Here is a 16237-nt window from a genome sequence, read left to right as displayed (position 1 = left end):
AGATGGTGAAAAATCCATAGTTGCGGAAAAGTCTGTTTCAGTCACTTGTGATGAGCAAGATATTGTTCACCTCAACACAACTTGATTGTGTTGTAAGTGCATCCTCACCAAGGAATGCCCTGCTATGTATACCGTGAGGGAAGCACGAGAATTGGGGCACACAGATTATGTTCGGTAAGGTTGTAGAATTCGACTGGATTCTTCTAAAAAGGTATGTCTATAAACTTGAGAAATATTTGTGTTTTTATAATGATCCATGTACCTTGATTATCGTTCACTTCTACCTAACTTGATCTGTGTTTAAGATTCTTAAATGTTTAGGTTTGTAAATAGTAGTTCGGGATGTTTGGACTTCATGACACACATACCAGGTATGCATACCATCATTTAAAATCAAAATCCAGGGATTTTAGTACGCAAATCCGTTTGCATACTGCTCCAGGTCACGAAATTTCGTTTGCAAAGCGGTATGCATACTGACCTGTAGACGTCGATTTTCGGTAAACTTGTTTTGGCCGTAACTTCTTCGTCCGAACTCGGAATGACCTCATTCTTTTTGCATTCTCTTACTATTTGAATTATCTTCAAAATGGAGTTGAAAATTCCTGAATTTGGATGAGTTAAGATTAGTCTTTGTCCTAACTCTTGTTTTTGAGTGTTTTGCTCCATTTCGTTGCACTTGTTCCACTTCTCTTGGACTTGGGCACTTGGATTCTTGGAGTACTTCTCTTATAAGCTCATTTGTAGATTTTGGAAGATGATTTTGCAGTATTAATCTTTATTGGTTTTATATATTGCAAGTTGTTATGGGATATGTGTGTTTACGCCCGTGAAATATGATTGTCCCATAATTTCTCAAAAATTAAGTCTATCATATGTCTTTAAGCAAATATTGATGAAAGATAGAATGAAATTTTGACACCAAAGATGAAGTTTATTATATGTCATTGTGCAAATAGTGATGAAAAATATAACGAATCTTTGATTATTTCGCAGTATTGATCTTTCCCTGATCCACTTCTATGTAAAAGGTATGGCTGCGTAAGTTCTCTTATATTGAGCATTTCCGATTAAATTAATCATAGGATCTCTTGTGGTTAATTTAATTGAGTTTTCTGGATACCAATTCATGTCTCATGTAATTTGTTAATGTCCAAAAAAATCCTTCTTTTCTTGCAAAGGTAAAGTCGCTCTTGTTGTTCTTTCGGGAATGACATTTTATGGGGAAAAGTTCTTAATTGAACTTGTGCTTAATTACCAAATATTTTTGGGGAGTGCGGCTGTGAAATATCGTAGGAGTTTTCTTGTATCTTTATAAAAACCTTGATGAATACACTAGTTTCGGCTATGTGAAATCATCGAAACAAAGTTGATATGTTCTCTTTTGGTCATGAAGTATCTCCATGGAAATTTCATTAGGATCCCACTAGTTTTCGTATCTTTGCCAATTTATATTGACAAAAAGGGGGAGAATTAATGTGTAGTTCACCCTATAAATACATATGGTTTACGGATCATTATGTAAGGGGGAGTGATTTTCATGTGAGATGAAGTATTGAATAAGGGGGAGTGATACATATCACCATAGTATTATTTCCAAAGTTGTGATACAATTGAACTTTGATGTTGTGTAATAATACTATGACATTGTATAACAATGATTGAGAGCAGTTGCTTTCTCATTGTTATAGCTACAGATCTTCAACAACTATGATGCTGAGTTGAACACGTTCAGAATCACTGGAGTACTTGGAAGTGATGAAGATTTCGAGTAAGGTTGAAGGACCAAGGAAATCAAGCATTTGGATGAGAAGCTACAAAGTTTAGTTATTTAGTAATCCATATGTATTGATAGTTTTGTCACTAAAATTGACAAAGGGGGAGATTGTTAGAGCATTTCTCAGTCGAACTCGCAAGCGTTGTTATCTCAAGCTTGTTTGTCAAGTTTAGTTGCCAAAACTATAAGTCTTGATTTCTAATCTAGAAAGTGTAGTTGAGCATTAGAGTTCACGTCGTTCATCGATTGAAGACGAAGAACTACTAAGGGGAGCTTGTGAAACTTTATCAACAAAAGGTATGTGGAGACTTGAACTCATCTATCATTCAAAAGTCTATCTACTCTATCTCCTATTTGAGATAAAAGTCGTATAGCTATATAGACTTCAGTTATGCACATTTGATATTTCGAGCTGAATTTAACTCGCTTACATATTTATCGAAATATGTGTTGGTAAGCTTTCGCTTTAACCAAGTTCAACTTATATTCTTGACGAAAGTCAAAAGATGATCATGTGAAAATCTCCTTGTAACATCTTACATGATTTATGTGAGACAGTCATTTGATGTAGACTCGGAATGTTTCGTATTGATCACTTGAAAATTGCTTTGAAGCTAATAGTTTGTGTGTGACAGCTATTGTCGTCTTCCAAGAATGTTTCAATGGTTGAAATAAGAGTTTAAAACAATTGGATATAAGCATTATATACGTACTTTAATATATGTAGTCCATGTCCGGGAACCACGGTATCCATACCTGTACATGTACTGGTTGGTTTGTGAAAGTCCGAGAACCTTGTACGCATACCGGTACGCATATTGGCACGCATACTGGCGTGAGGTTCGAGTCCTGGAATTTCTGCTGAGTTTGGTGGTATGCATACCCGTTCGCATACTGGCAAACCCAAACTCAGTCCGGCCACTAAGGTATGCATACCCGTTTGCATACCTGACTGGATAATGTTCTAAAATCGATTTGTTCATTAACTAATACATTTATATAATAAGGAATGCAATATTTTGCAAACCGTAGCTATAATGTTCATGACTAGATTCGAGTGAATCAAAATAAATTTTTCTTCAATTGTGTCTTATATACTTCTATGAGAATATAAACAATTGAACAACTCTAGAACTAGTTTCATTTGAGTCATCTGAACTATTATGGTTAAGATGAATGAGGTTGATATGAAAGTGTTCATATGGCTAACTTCAGTTAACTATTATTGAGCCAACAAAGGTATACACGTTTAGGTACAGTTACCCATATCTAAGTGAAGTCACTTTTCATTTGTGTGTAACAAGCTAAGTTCGATTTAACATTTGAAAGATATTAGCTTGAGTCTAATCAGATTTTCATCTAACGGTGAATATTGAATGCTTTGTTACCAAGGTAACATTGATCGCAAACCCCGATTTGAAGAATATATAAAGGAGAACTCTAGCAACTGGGAAACCTAATCCCCACACCTCTTGTGTGATACTAGTTGCGACTAAAGTCGATTCTCCTTTAACCTTAGGTTTTTCCAAAACCCTGTAGGTTAATGAATTGAAGACTTCATTGGGATTGTGAAGCCATAGCCAACTATATTCTTTGTAGTTGTGTGTTCTGATCTTGCTCTATTTTATCATATTGAGTATTATCTTCTCTAAGATTTGCTCGAGATTGATCTCCGATAGGCAAGATAAAAAGTAGTCACAAACATCTTCGTCTCATCGTCTGTGATTCCACAATATCTTGTTTCGCTACCATACGATTAAGATTACTGTGAGGTGATTGATATTACTAGGATGTTCTTCGGGAATATAAGTCCGGTATCTCAATTGGTTCCTGTTCACCTTGATTTATCAAAAGACAGAACAAAACTCATAGGTTTATCTGTGGGAGACAGATTTATCTATTCAATAGACTTTTTGGTGTGAGACAGATTGGTTTATCAAGTCTTCGACTTTGGGTCGTAGAAACTTTTTGTTGTGGGTGAGATCACTTAAGGGAATCAAGTGTGAGATTGGTTAGGGCTCAACTACATTCCATTCTGATGTTAACTTGGAGTAGGCTAGTGTCTGTAGCGGCTTAATATAGTGTGGTGTTCAAATCTGGACTAGGTCCTAAGGTTTTTCTGCATTTGCGGTTTCCTCGTTAACAAAACTTCTGGTGTCTGTGTTATTTCTTTTCCGCATTATATTTGTTTATATAATTGAAATATCACAGGTTGTGTGTAAGTTCAATCAATTGTAAATCCAACCTTTGATTGTTAATTAAATTGATTGACACTTAGATATTGGTTTTTGATACCATCCAAGTTATTTTTTATATTCAATCGGGATCGAAAATTCCTGTCTGTTTGATTGCGGATTGAATTGGGAAATTGAGATATAACTCTTTGATATACTCTTCTTAAGATTGAGTCTGACTGTCTAGTTGATTCTCTTGAAAGTATATTGGAGTTAGTCCATACAGATTGCTAAGCGAAATATTGGGTGTGGTTGTTAGACCCCCGCCTTTTCAAAATATGTATTAGTTTTGCTTTTTTCCATGATTTCTAAAAGCGGGTACCAACATTAGCATGGCGAGTGCCATTTAAGTGTCCCAAAAGTCAGGATCAATTATAATTTTTTTTCTTATTTGAAACGGTAGCATCCCCACTAATATTAGTACCCGCCTTTTGAAATCGGGTTTCTTTTTTAGCTTTTTCATTCATGACTGGGAGGTGATGCTCTAATACGGGAGTTTGGATGTAATACCGAACCCCAAGTGTCTAGTTCCGGCTTTGGTCCTAGTTCCGGTTCTACTTACTTTTGGTATTATAATCAGAATTATTATAAAAAAACGGAATTATAATCAGCACAGACTCCTCATTCGATTAAGAAACTTCAGTTTTTCACTCATAAAAAAAACTCTTGTTTTTTTTTTTTGAGTTTTCATTATCAATGGAAGAAAGAGAAAGAACATAAATAACCGAAGAAGAAGCAGTAGAGAGAAAAAGAAGAATTGCTGAAATGGTTGTGAAGTATGGAGTTGGCACAGATGGTCAATTAGGAACATTGAAGCTTCAAGTTGAACATCTCCCACAATTAATTCACTCTCCACATTACGCAACAAATAAAGTTTCTTAACTTTCCTGTGGAGATGCCCATGTTATTGCTTTGACAGGGATGATGGAAAAGTTTTTACTTGGGGTCGAGGAACAAGTGGTCATTTGGGTCATGGAGACTACACCAATTTCTTAAACCCTAAACCTGTTAAATTGTTGGAAGCCCTTTTTATATCTCATGTTTCTGCTGGTTGGAATCATTCTGGGTTTGTTTCAAGTACTCTTAAAAATACCACATGTTTTATTCTTGACTTTGTTATAAGTATGTTGATTTTAAGATCTGTTTTGAGTTATATGGATGTACTGTGATGATATTTTGATTGTAATTGTAAAGATATAATGTGTTGCAGATAGTGTTATAGTTTATACTTTTGGAGATGGTTCATTTAGACTGAAAACTAGGGCATGCATATTATGAGTCCCATCACTCACCTATATTCAAGTTTTGTATTTCGATTTCAAACATGTTGAATAGATTGCATGTGGGATGCGCCATTCACTTGTCTTGTTGAAAGGTATGTCGTATTAAAAAATTTCGATGTTTATATTAGAATCACATTTGGTTGGGGTGTGAATATCAAATTAATGTTATGCGTAATTTTCATTTGTTTCACTACTTCAGTTAGCTATACAGAACAATTATCAAATGCAATCCAATTTTTTTTAAATGAAGTTTCTATTTTCTGCCGTGAACAAATTAATAAAAATAGGTACGTATTGGGATTATCCTAAGTTATGGATGAGATTCATGAGAACTTATTGTCTTGAAAAGTGATATTTGCACCACTTGAAAAAATTACTAAACTCACCCAGAAAAGTGTTAAAGGCACCCAAGAAATGTGTTATTGGCATCCATAAGAGTTGATAAATGCACCCATGAATTTTACTCTTTTCACCACAAGATTTACTATTTGCACCCCATGGAATGTGCCAGAGGCACCCGGCTGTTGGATAGGGGGACTTCATTGTGATCTCAAATTCAAAAAGAAGAATTGGCAGGAAAATGGTTACAGAATTAGGGTTTGATTTTCGGGTGAGTTTTAATGAGATTCGGTCGACGAATTTGTTTGGGTTGGACTAGAATAAACTAAACAAGTTTGGTATGGTGGATTGATTCGATTAAAATTGGTTGAATCATTAGTTCTAGACAAAACAAGAAAGTTAGAGAAAGTTCAGATATTTTAATGTTAAACAAGGAAGTTACATGTAATTTAGGGGAAAATATCATCCCTATAGATTTGCTTATATCGATTGGAGAGATTTTTGGAAGTTCTAAACAAATCAGAGACGCGTAGAAAGATAAAAAAGGGATGAAAATCTCGTAACTTGTTGTGAAGGAAAAAGAGAGACTTTATCGAGAATTGAAGGTGTTGTTAGCTATAAAAGAGGTGTAGTCGAGTCCCAGAGGAGATACAAAGAGTCTGGAGACCTAATAGAGGTTGGAGAACGGAAAAATCAAAGTTGCATAAAACTCTTCTGCTGCTGTAATGAAGAAGAAGACGAAGAACATTCTACTACCTAAATCAGTCGCAAACTGAGAGGAGAGCCGCAAAAGTTGTTACTTATGGAAGTGCTTTCCAAAGACCTATTGTGATTGAAGTTTATCTTTTTCAACCGTTTCTTTGTGAACATCAAATTTGTAACGGTAATAAGTTGCAAATTCACCGTTTTCATTATTTTCCATCTTTTCACCTTTGTAAATACTTTTTGAGCTATGGATAAATCTTACGGGAGTGTTTTCAACATGAGGAGATAAACCCCAACACTGAGATACGGAGGAAGCCATATTTCATGCGCTAGACAATTATGTTTAATTCTTTTATGACTTTTTGCATGAATTAAAATTGATTTATGATTTTTCTTTATGATCTTGTTTGATGGTGTATGCTTGGTCTTAAGAACTTTTGATGCGCCATACTTATAATTTACATCTTATATTTTAAAAATATACCTTGGAAAAAACATAGAGTTAATATTTTGTTATTATTTGAGCTATAATTGTTTATAATTAATATTTGAATCACATGAATATGAGGTTTGGTGGAATCCTGAGTCCCGGTTTCTAGTAATATGGATATCATCTTTGTTTATTTGACAGCTTAATTAGAATTTAGGTCTAAAATCAATCTTCACAAGTCTGAGTTGAACGAACTTTATTACCACTTTACAACAACTATTTAAAGTCACATCACGGGGCTGGATGATTGATCACTCTCCATATTCTATATTAAATTGGTTGTGTAATCTATTGTTAAACAAATTAACTTTTAGTGAAAGTCAATAATGGACACATAACATACATATGGTCCCATACTCGACACTATATCACTGATTATGTCACCCTTAGCTAGTAAGAAAAACCATGTAAACTTGGGCAGCTAGTAATTACTCCCTCTGTTTCAAAATAATAGGCAGGTTTGTGTGCAAATTTATACACAAACCTGCCTATTATTTTGAAACGGAGGTAATACTCAGACAAAGCTTGTCATGGAAATGAATTACCTACTGATTCAATCAAATGCAAAAAGTTTCTTTCCCAAATTGAGTATTATTTGAAATTAGTTCTATTAGATTCATTATAAGTCTTAACAACTACTATCAACAGACAACCTAAATCATAAATCTAATGAATATGCAATTGAATAAAACAAAAGAGAACATATACAAAGTAATATGAAGGATGATAAATGGTCGTGCATAAGCAAAGATGATAAGAAAAAGAAAGAGGACCAAGATGATACCAATAACTTGCAATTGATTGTAGCATATTTGACATGAAAACCCTCTGTAAAAAAACCAAATTAGATTCGTATGATAACAATTTGAATCATAGAAATTATTAGATTTTATTTGTTAAAATAGATAAGCAATTAAAAAAAAGAGTATACATAGTATCAATGTAGAAACGATGAAGCTTTGTATCGGTATATATACGGAAGAAAATGTATGAAAAAACCTATCGTGGGTTTAGTAGTGGTAATACAGGTATTCGTGGGTTCAATAGTGGGATTGTGCCGCTCTATTCTTGGCGAGGAAATGGGAAAACAGGTATTGGAGAGAATACTATAATCGCATTTTTCTCAGCCTACGAAAATTACGGTTGGTTTTGTTATTCTTATCCCGAATTAGAATCGAGGGGAGACAAACATGATATAACAATTTTATCTGGATATCCCATCCTAGGATGGGGATATCAAAGACGCCAAACATGACCATAGAAAATACTCGGATTCCTAAGTATTATAGTATGCCTAAATGGAATCTGTGACCTTTTCTAATAACAGAAAGCATGTGAATTTTGCATATTTGATTATATTACAACCAATATATGTTGAATTTAGAATATAAATACCAATTATGTATGTTTTCAGGACTAATAGCAAAGTATCAGTGTGTTAAACCAACACAATACATATTCGATCATTGTTTAAAAATCTTTTTTTCTGGATGCCTGGGATGTGCATAACTTTTATAAGTAAGTTTAGAATGTTCATTTATATATGTCACAAGCTACCTAACTATAGTTCAGAAGCGTTCAACTTTGCTATAGTTCAGAAGTGATAATGATTATCTATATCCTTCGAAAGCTGTTTGAAGGGATATGAGTTAAAAATTGGAGTCTAAGTCTTCCTGACGTTATGCAAGATGACATAAGCCACGAGGATTATAAAGTATGAGAGATGCCAGAGCTGATAAGATATGTTCGCAATGACTATTTTCAATTGGAGGATAAAGATGAGGAATTTTAAGGTATATTCCAATGGAACGTGGTTACAAAAGAATGTTATAAGTATTGTTGCTTTACATCTAATCCATTTTGGTTATGATGCAGGGAAGCGATTGGAACTCCAACTGATAAATACTATGAAGAATTCCCAATTTTCCTTTTGGACACACGCCAAGTACTTCAATTTTATTTCTCTCGTGTTCAAGCCCAGGTCATATTTAGCTACCAGTTCGAAGCATATTTATAGTTTTTTCCACTTCATGAGCTCTACATAGTCAGAGCCGGTCCTGAGACGCTTACCCGAAGCGGAAAAAAATAATTAATTTTTTTTAATTAAATTTAATTTGTTTTTACAAATTAAACTTTTTTTAATTAATATTTATCCATTTTTTTTGAAACATATACCGATTTTTAATTTAGGATTCGAAAATTTGTTTCTACGTTTATGAATTTTGTCACTTTCATACTTTTGAAGAAAAATGATGTGCTTAAATTTTAATTTATATATGAAAAATTTATGGTATGATTTTTAATCTTTTTACATATGATATTATATGGAAGTATTCTTTTATGATTTAAAACTCGATATCATAGAAGCATTCATGCATGGAAATCTCAATGATATATTCATATTATATTAATGTATTATTATTTTGTGCATTGGTATTAAATAGTTAATGAGAATGTTTCATGTATTAATAACACAATGTCTCGTGATATAAATATTACTTTTTGCATACGAATAATTGTCAATTAATATCTTTTTACACATAATTTTTCCGTATAACATGATTTTTTTTATTTGTTTGTATATGAATACTTTTTTTCTCGTATGATTTTTCATGAGTTTAGAAATTTTGACAAATTTTTTAATTTCAAAAAGTTAACATATAAAATAAATACTAGTTTGAGTTATTAATTATTTTTGTTAGAGATCAAGAAACAAATATCTTAAAATATTTTTTTCTTAGATATGGATAAATATAAAATAGAAAAAGTGGAATGTTATTTATTTTAAATACATAAATATATCGTTTACATTTATTGATGATTATAATATTACCTAAAAGTGTGGGTAAAATTATATTTTGAAAATTTGGTTTATTTTGAATTTTTTTTTTCTTAATGGATTGGTCTCATCCATGGCATGAGCTCCAGCGACAAGATCTGGCAACTGAAAGCTAGGGTTCTACAATGGATTGGTCTCATATACGGTTTTTCTTGTTTTTGATTACTCTTCTTTTTCCTTTTCTTTCTTTCCTGCTTTCGATTCACGCCAGTTTTGCCTGTACCTTTGGTTTTTCTCCCTTTTTTTGGCCTAGGGTTTGTGTTTTCTTTTTAGGGTTTTGGAAGTTGTTGCTTTTCAGTAATGGCCGTTTCTTCTCGCTCTCTTAATCATTCTTCCCAACCCCCCACCCCCCCCACCTCAGTTAACTCCTTCTCCCCAGCTATGTCAGAATACACCTCATTTTCTTCCCCTGGACGAAGCTGCTTCACAGAATGGGTACTGCCATTGCCCATTCAAAATTTTTGACGGTTGTCACGATGGAGTGAATGGTAGGGGATACGCTAGGGGATCTATTCTTCAGCATTTGCAGAATAGGAACTTTTTCTTGGAAGATAACAAGGATAGTTGCAGAAATATCATCACTAATGATTTGCAGGTTTACTGCGCCTGAGAAAGATTGCTTCAGCAGCTACGCATGTGGTTATGCTGCCATTGCATGAACCTACATACTTGAAGGTCTTCTTGTAAAGCCCTGGAAGGTGTTCATGGCAACATTGCTGGTCCCTTCAATGGCAGCTCTGCATATTTCCTCCTTCACGGAGTTGACAGACGAGCAATGGTGGACTTTCTTGTTTTGTTCGTGCCAGCTGATGCAAGGTTGGATGCGTCTACAACAAGGTGTGAGGATGATGATGTTTTAGATGGAGCGTACTCTCTTTCTCCGGACTTGCTTATGATGTTGTTTTGGATGAAGCGTACTCTCTTTCTCTGGACTTGCTTAATGTTGTTTTCCAACAACAACTCCCTATAGTGTCTAGCTTTCCACATCAATGTAGGTTGGGTTTTTCCCGTACCTTGAAGTGTTGCCTAGATAATGTGTTTTGCAAGCCAACAGATGTCGTTGCCTGGGTTCGTTTAATCTTACTTCCCATTTGCACACTGACTCGCTTCAGGCCCAAACGATCTGTCGAGGAGAGGTCGAGTAAAAGAAAACGACATCAAGTCGCTGCCATCCAAGAGGCGCTTCTGGCATGGAAAGAGCCTATCGGTTATTACACCTTGATCTCTAAGATACTTCGTTCGCCATGCCAACAACAATCTACCAAGCAGGACAACAAAAAGAAGCCGGATATTGCCAACTTAAGTGCCTGCCGGAAGAAGATTGAATATGGACATTATGCCGCAACGATTCGGGTTTTGTCTTCGAACGGTGTTGCCCCTCATATTGAGGATACTTTGACTGAATTAAAATCTAAGCATCCAACAGTACCTCCACCTTACATTCTGGAGGAAGACTTTGTCGGTGATCCAGTCACGGTCGATTCACGGGATGTCTTAGGCGCCATCAAGAGTTTTTCGAGAGGTACTTCTTGTGGCCATGATGGTTTGTGTGCACAACATCTCACTGATGAGATGAGCGGTGCAGATGCGGCAGTGGCAGATGATTTGTTGGCCTCGATTACAGGGGTGGTTAACCTTTAGTTGGCAGGCAAGTGCCCTATGGCTTTAGAAGAGCTCATTGCTAGTGCACCGCTTACGCCCTTACTCAAACCTGGTGGTGGGCTTAGGCCTATTGCGGTTGGTACTATATGGCGTCGTTTGGTGTCTAAAGTGGTTGCTTCCTCCGTCGATAAGGCCATGTCATCTTATTTAGGGGATCATCAATTTGGGGTTGGTGTTCCAGCAGGAGGTGAAAGTAGTCTTCACGCTGTAAATGGTTTGTTGGATTTGAGAGGGCACTCAGATAAGATGTCAATGTTACTTATTGACTTCTCGAATGCGTTCAATATGGTTTGCAGGTCTCATATCATTAGAGAGGTCCGGCTTCATTGTCCAGGTATTTATCGTTGGGTTGAATTTTGTTATGCCAGACCTGCTAAACTTTATTATGATCATCACATCCTATCCCCGACCCTTGGTGTTCAACAAGGCGACCCCCTCGGTCCCCTTTTGTTTTCTCTGACACTTCATCCCCTTGTGAAGTCCATTGCTTCTCGATGTGATCACAAGCCGTTAATTATGAATAAGATAATCCAAGCAATAGAGTTAGTAAAGGAGCTACAAACTCAGCTTAGCCCTACATCATCTTCTTCTCGTAAAGTTCTTATGACAAGGATCTTATCTTCCTTTGAAACTTCCTTTCGATGCTAGATCGAGTCAAGTTGGAAAAGGAATCAACTATGGAGTCGTCGGGTCATGTCAGTGGAAGTAATGATTGTGAATCAGATCTCTATGGCGATGGTTCAAGAAAGAGGTATGCACTTGTGATATAGGGTTAGGTACTTCAAATATTTTTGGTTAAAGTTTTTTGCGTCAATTTTATAAAATCGATCTAGCAGCTTATTACACGCCTGGTACCTTGATGATGGTACTATCATTGGTGACACACTGGAGGTTGCTAAAGCTTTGAGGATTATAGAATCTGAAGGGCTGAGTAGGTGCTTACATCTCAACATCAAGAAAACTGAAGTCTTTTGGCTTACATTCGATCCACGTAGCATTGTTGAAGGGGGTTTTCCCAAGGATATTGGTAGGCTAGTAAAGGAGTTAAGCTTTTGGGTGGACCTGTGAGTTTGGATTTGGATTTCATGAGTGATATGGTGTTGAGTAGGGTGAACAAGACTATTCAGCTAATGTCCACGATCAAAAAACTCAAAGACCCTCAGAGTGAGATATTGTTACTTTGTAACTGCGTCGGTGTTTCCAGATTATATTTTTCCATGCGTACCACCAATCCAGCAGCTCTTCAACAAGCCTAAGATCTCTTCGATGATCACTTACTCAAGTATTTGAGACTTTTAATCACGGGAGATGGAGCAGGTTTTGGGCCTTTGCAACAGAGATTAGATACCCTACCCATCAAAGATGGTGGGCTTGGTATATATACTATTGCTGACACTCGCACATATTGTTATCTTGCCTCTCAGAGTCAGACTCTTCGGTGCGGAAGGTGATCCTTGGTAGCTTATTCTCAATAGAAAATGGTGCTGCCTATCAGTTGGCTCTTCAGAATCTTATTCAGGTATGTGGGTTTCCTTCCACTTATTGCGTCGATGACATTGTCCCCCCCCCCCCCCCCCCCCCCCCCCATGCACTCTCTGGAAGTCACTTATTTTTATGCAGTTAAGAAACAAATCCCAGTCCAATTTACATTATCTGCAAGAGATTCCATTCTGTGGCAATGTAACCAGATTAAACGTGCTCAAGATTATTTTTTGGTTGTTCCCATCATTGGTTTAGATCAGTGTCTTGGGCCTAGACAGTTCAGAGCAGTAGTTTGTTATCGCCTTGGACGGGTTGTGTTCTTGTTGCAATAGACCTATGGATATTTTTGGTGATCATGCGCTCCATTATTCTAAGGATGTTGGACTTAAGCTTCGTCATGACTTGGTTCGTTACATAATTGTAGATATCTGTTACAAAGCTGGTGTTCCTGCACGCAAAAAGGTTTCTTTGGGTTTGTCGTCAATAACAAGGATCTACGTCCAGTGGATATTCTTGTGATCAACTGGAAAAACGACAAAGACGTGTGTATGGATGTTACAGGTGTCTCACCCTTCACAGGTGACGTGGCTTCGTCTCAGGCCAGGCTATTTCGAAGGAAATTTCGCGCAAGCGTTCTAAATATTTGAGTGAATGCGATTCACATGGTTATGGTTTGGGTATTTTAGCTTTCACTACCTTAGGAGAGCTTAGTGAAGATTTTGTTTGTTTTTTCAAGCGTCTTAAGAACTGCTTAATTAGTAATGACGCTGGTTGTGGCCTATGTAGGTTTATTTTTCATAGATTAGGTGTTGCTATTCAAAAAGGAGTTGGTGCCCAGCTTGTTGTTCGGCTGCCAACTAAAAGCTTTGTTGTGTAAAATTTTTATATTTTGAATAAACTATATAAGCAAATAGTAATTACTAGTTTTAAATATGTGTAAATATTTTATTTTTGTTTTTTAAATAATTTGAGTTTCTAACGATATCATTGATATCAACTAGTTATGCTCACAACTAATTATGATTTTTGTTATAGGGAAAGATGATTTGTTTAGGGGGAACGACTTTTAAGAGGAAAGCTAATGTTTTAGAGATACGTATAAGGGGAAGTATTTAACGAAATTGAAGGTTTATAAATTATATATATGACTAATTTTACCCTCTTCTCAAGATCACATCTAACAACATATCAACGGAATCCTTGCCATCATCACCACCCTTCATAAAAAAAAAAATAATTAGTCGATACCCATGACTTAAAATTCAACTTAAGTTCATTACTGAATCACATTTTTATGATCTTCCTGTGTATAGGCCGCAGTTCTCTAGTATCAATGGCGCAACACTTGGAGCTTGGAAAGTGACGCACATGAGTATTCCAGATAAATCAATGAAAGACTTGATTAAAACAAGGCGGAGCATAAAGAATTTGTCATATTTAAATACTAATATAGATAATCAATTTGAGCTCAAAATATTTTGGTTGTACATATATGGCAAAATTTTATAGATGTCAAAAATGAATCTGAAAAAGTGAGGGTACAACAACCACACCCAATATTTCGCTTAGCAATCTGTATGGAAAAACTCCAATATACTTTTTAGAGAATCAACTAGACAGTCAGACTCAATCTAGATAAAAAGTATATCAAAGAGTTTATATCTCAATCTCTCGATTTGATATATACTCAAGCAAATAGAAATCTGCGAGTCTTTATCAAATACTAGAGAGATAACTTGGATGGTACCAAAGACCAATATCAAAGTGTCAATCAATTTAAATCAACAACCAAAAGGTCGGATATTCTAATTGATTGAACAACGCACAACCTGTGATATTTCAATTATATAACAAAATATAATGCGGAAAAGAAATAACACATACACCAGAATTTTGTTAACGAGGAAACCGCAAATGCAGAAAACCCCGGGACCCAGTCCAGATTGAACACACACTGTATTAAGCCGCTACAGACACTAGCCTACTCCAAATTAACTTTGTTCTGGACTGTAGTTGAACCCCAATCAATCTCACACTGATCCAAGGTACAGTTATGCTCCTACGTCTCTAATCCCAACAAGATACTACATACTTGATTCCCTTAGTTGATCTCACCCACAACTAAGAGTTGCTACGACCCAAAGTCGAAGACTTTAATAAACAAATTTGTATCACATAAAAAAGTCTACGGTAATAGATAAATCCGTCTCCCACGAATATACCTACGAGTTTTGTTCCTTCTTTTGATAAATAAAGGTGAACAAGAACCAATTGATAAACCGGACTTATATTCCCGAAGAACAGCCTAGTATTATCAATCAACTCACAATAATCCTAATCGACGCATCGAAAAAAGATATTTTGGAATCACAAACGATGAGACGAAGTGTTTGTGATTACTTTTATATCTTTCCTATCGGAGATATCAATCTCAAGCCAATTATTACAATTGTACTCGTATGATAGAAACAACAAGCTCAGATCACATAACTACGAGAAAGTAGTATCGGTCTGGCTTCACAATCCCAATGAAGTCTTTAAGTCGTTAACCTGGTTTAGAAGAAGAAACCAAAGGTTAAAGGAGAATCGACTCTAGCTTACAACTAGTATCACACAGTGTGGGGATTAGGTTTCCCACTTGCTAGAGCTCTCCCTTATATAGTCTTTCAAATCAGGGTTTGCAATCAATGTTAGCTTGGTAACAAAGCATTCAATATTCACTGTTAGATGAAAACCTGATTTAGATTCAATCTAATATCTTTCAACCGTTAGATCGAAAACTAGCTTGTTACACACAAATGAAATGCACGTTTCTAGGCTTGTGTAACCGTACCCAAACTTGTATATTTGTTGGTTCAACAATAGTCAACCAACTGGTTAGCCATATGATCACTTTCATATCAACCATATTCTTCTTCATCATAACTAGTTCAAGTGACTCAAATGAACTAGTTAGAGAGTTTTTCAATTACAAGGAAATCTTATGTAACTACACAAAACACAGTCGAAGCAAAAACGATTTGATTTACTCGAATCGGTTCATGAACTATATAGCCACCGTTTGCAATTTTCATTCCTTAGTTTACATAAGAATAAGTTCACAAACATCGTTTTTAGATATAACCTACTCAAGTTCGTGGACTGGGTTCGCGTACTTAAGTTCCCGGACGGAGTTCACAAACTCCAACAGAAATTCTCGGGACAAGAACATCCGCCAGTTCGCGGACTTGGCTCACGCCACCATGCCGGTTCTCTTGATCAACAAAGTTCGCAAACTTCGGTTCAAGGAATAAGGACTTATACATATACGTGTTTCCACAACAATGCTTATATCCTCCAATGGTTATATAATCTAAACTCTCATTTCAATCATTGGAACATTCTTAGAGGACGTTGATATTCTATAGTTGTTATTCACAAACTATT

This window comes from Papaver somniferum, unplaced genomic scaffold (genome assembly GCF_003573695.1).
Source record: "Papaver somniferum cultivar HN1 unplaced genomic scaffold, ASM357369v1 unplaced-scaffold_125, whole genome shotgun sequence".
NCBI classification, from domain to species: domain Eukaryota; kingdom Viridiplantae; phylum Streptophyta; class Magnoliopsida; order Ranunculales; family Papaveraceae; genus Papaver; species Papaver somniferum.
This window is presented reverse-complemented; position numbering follows the sequence as displayed.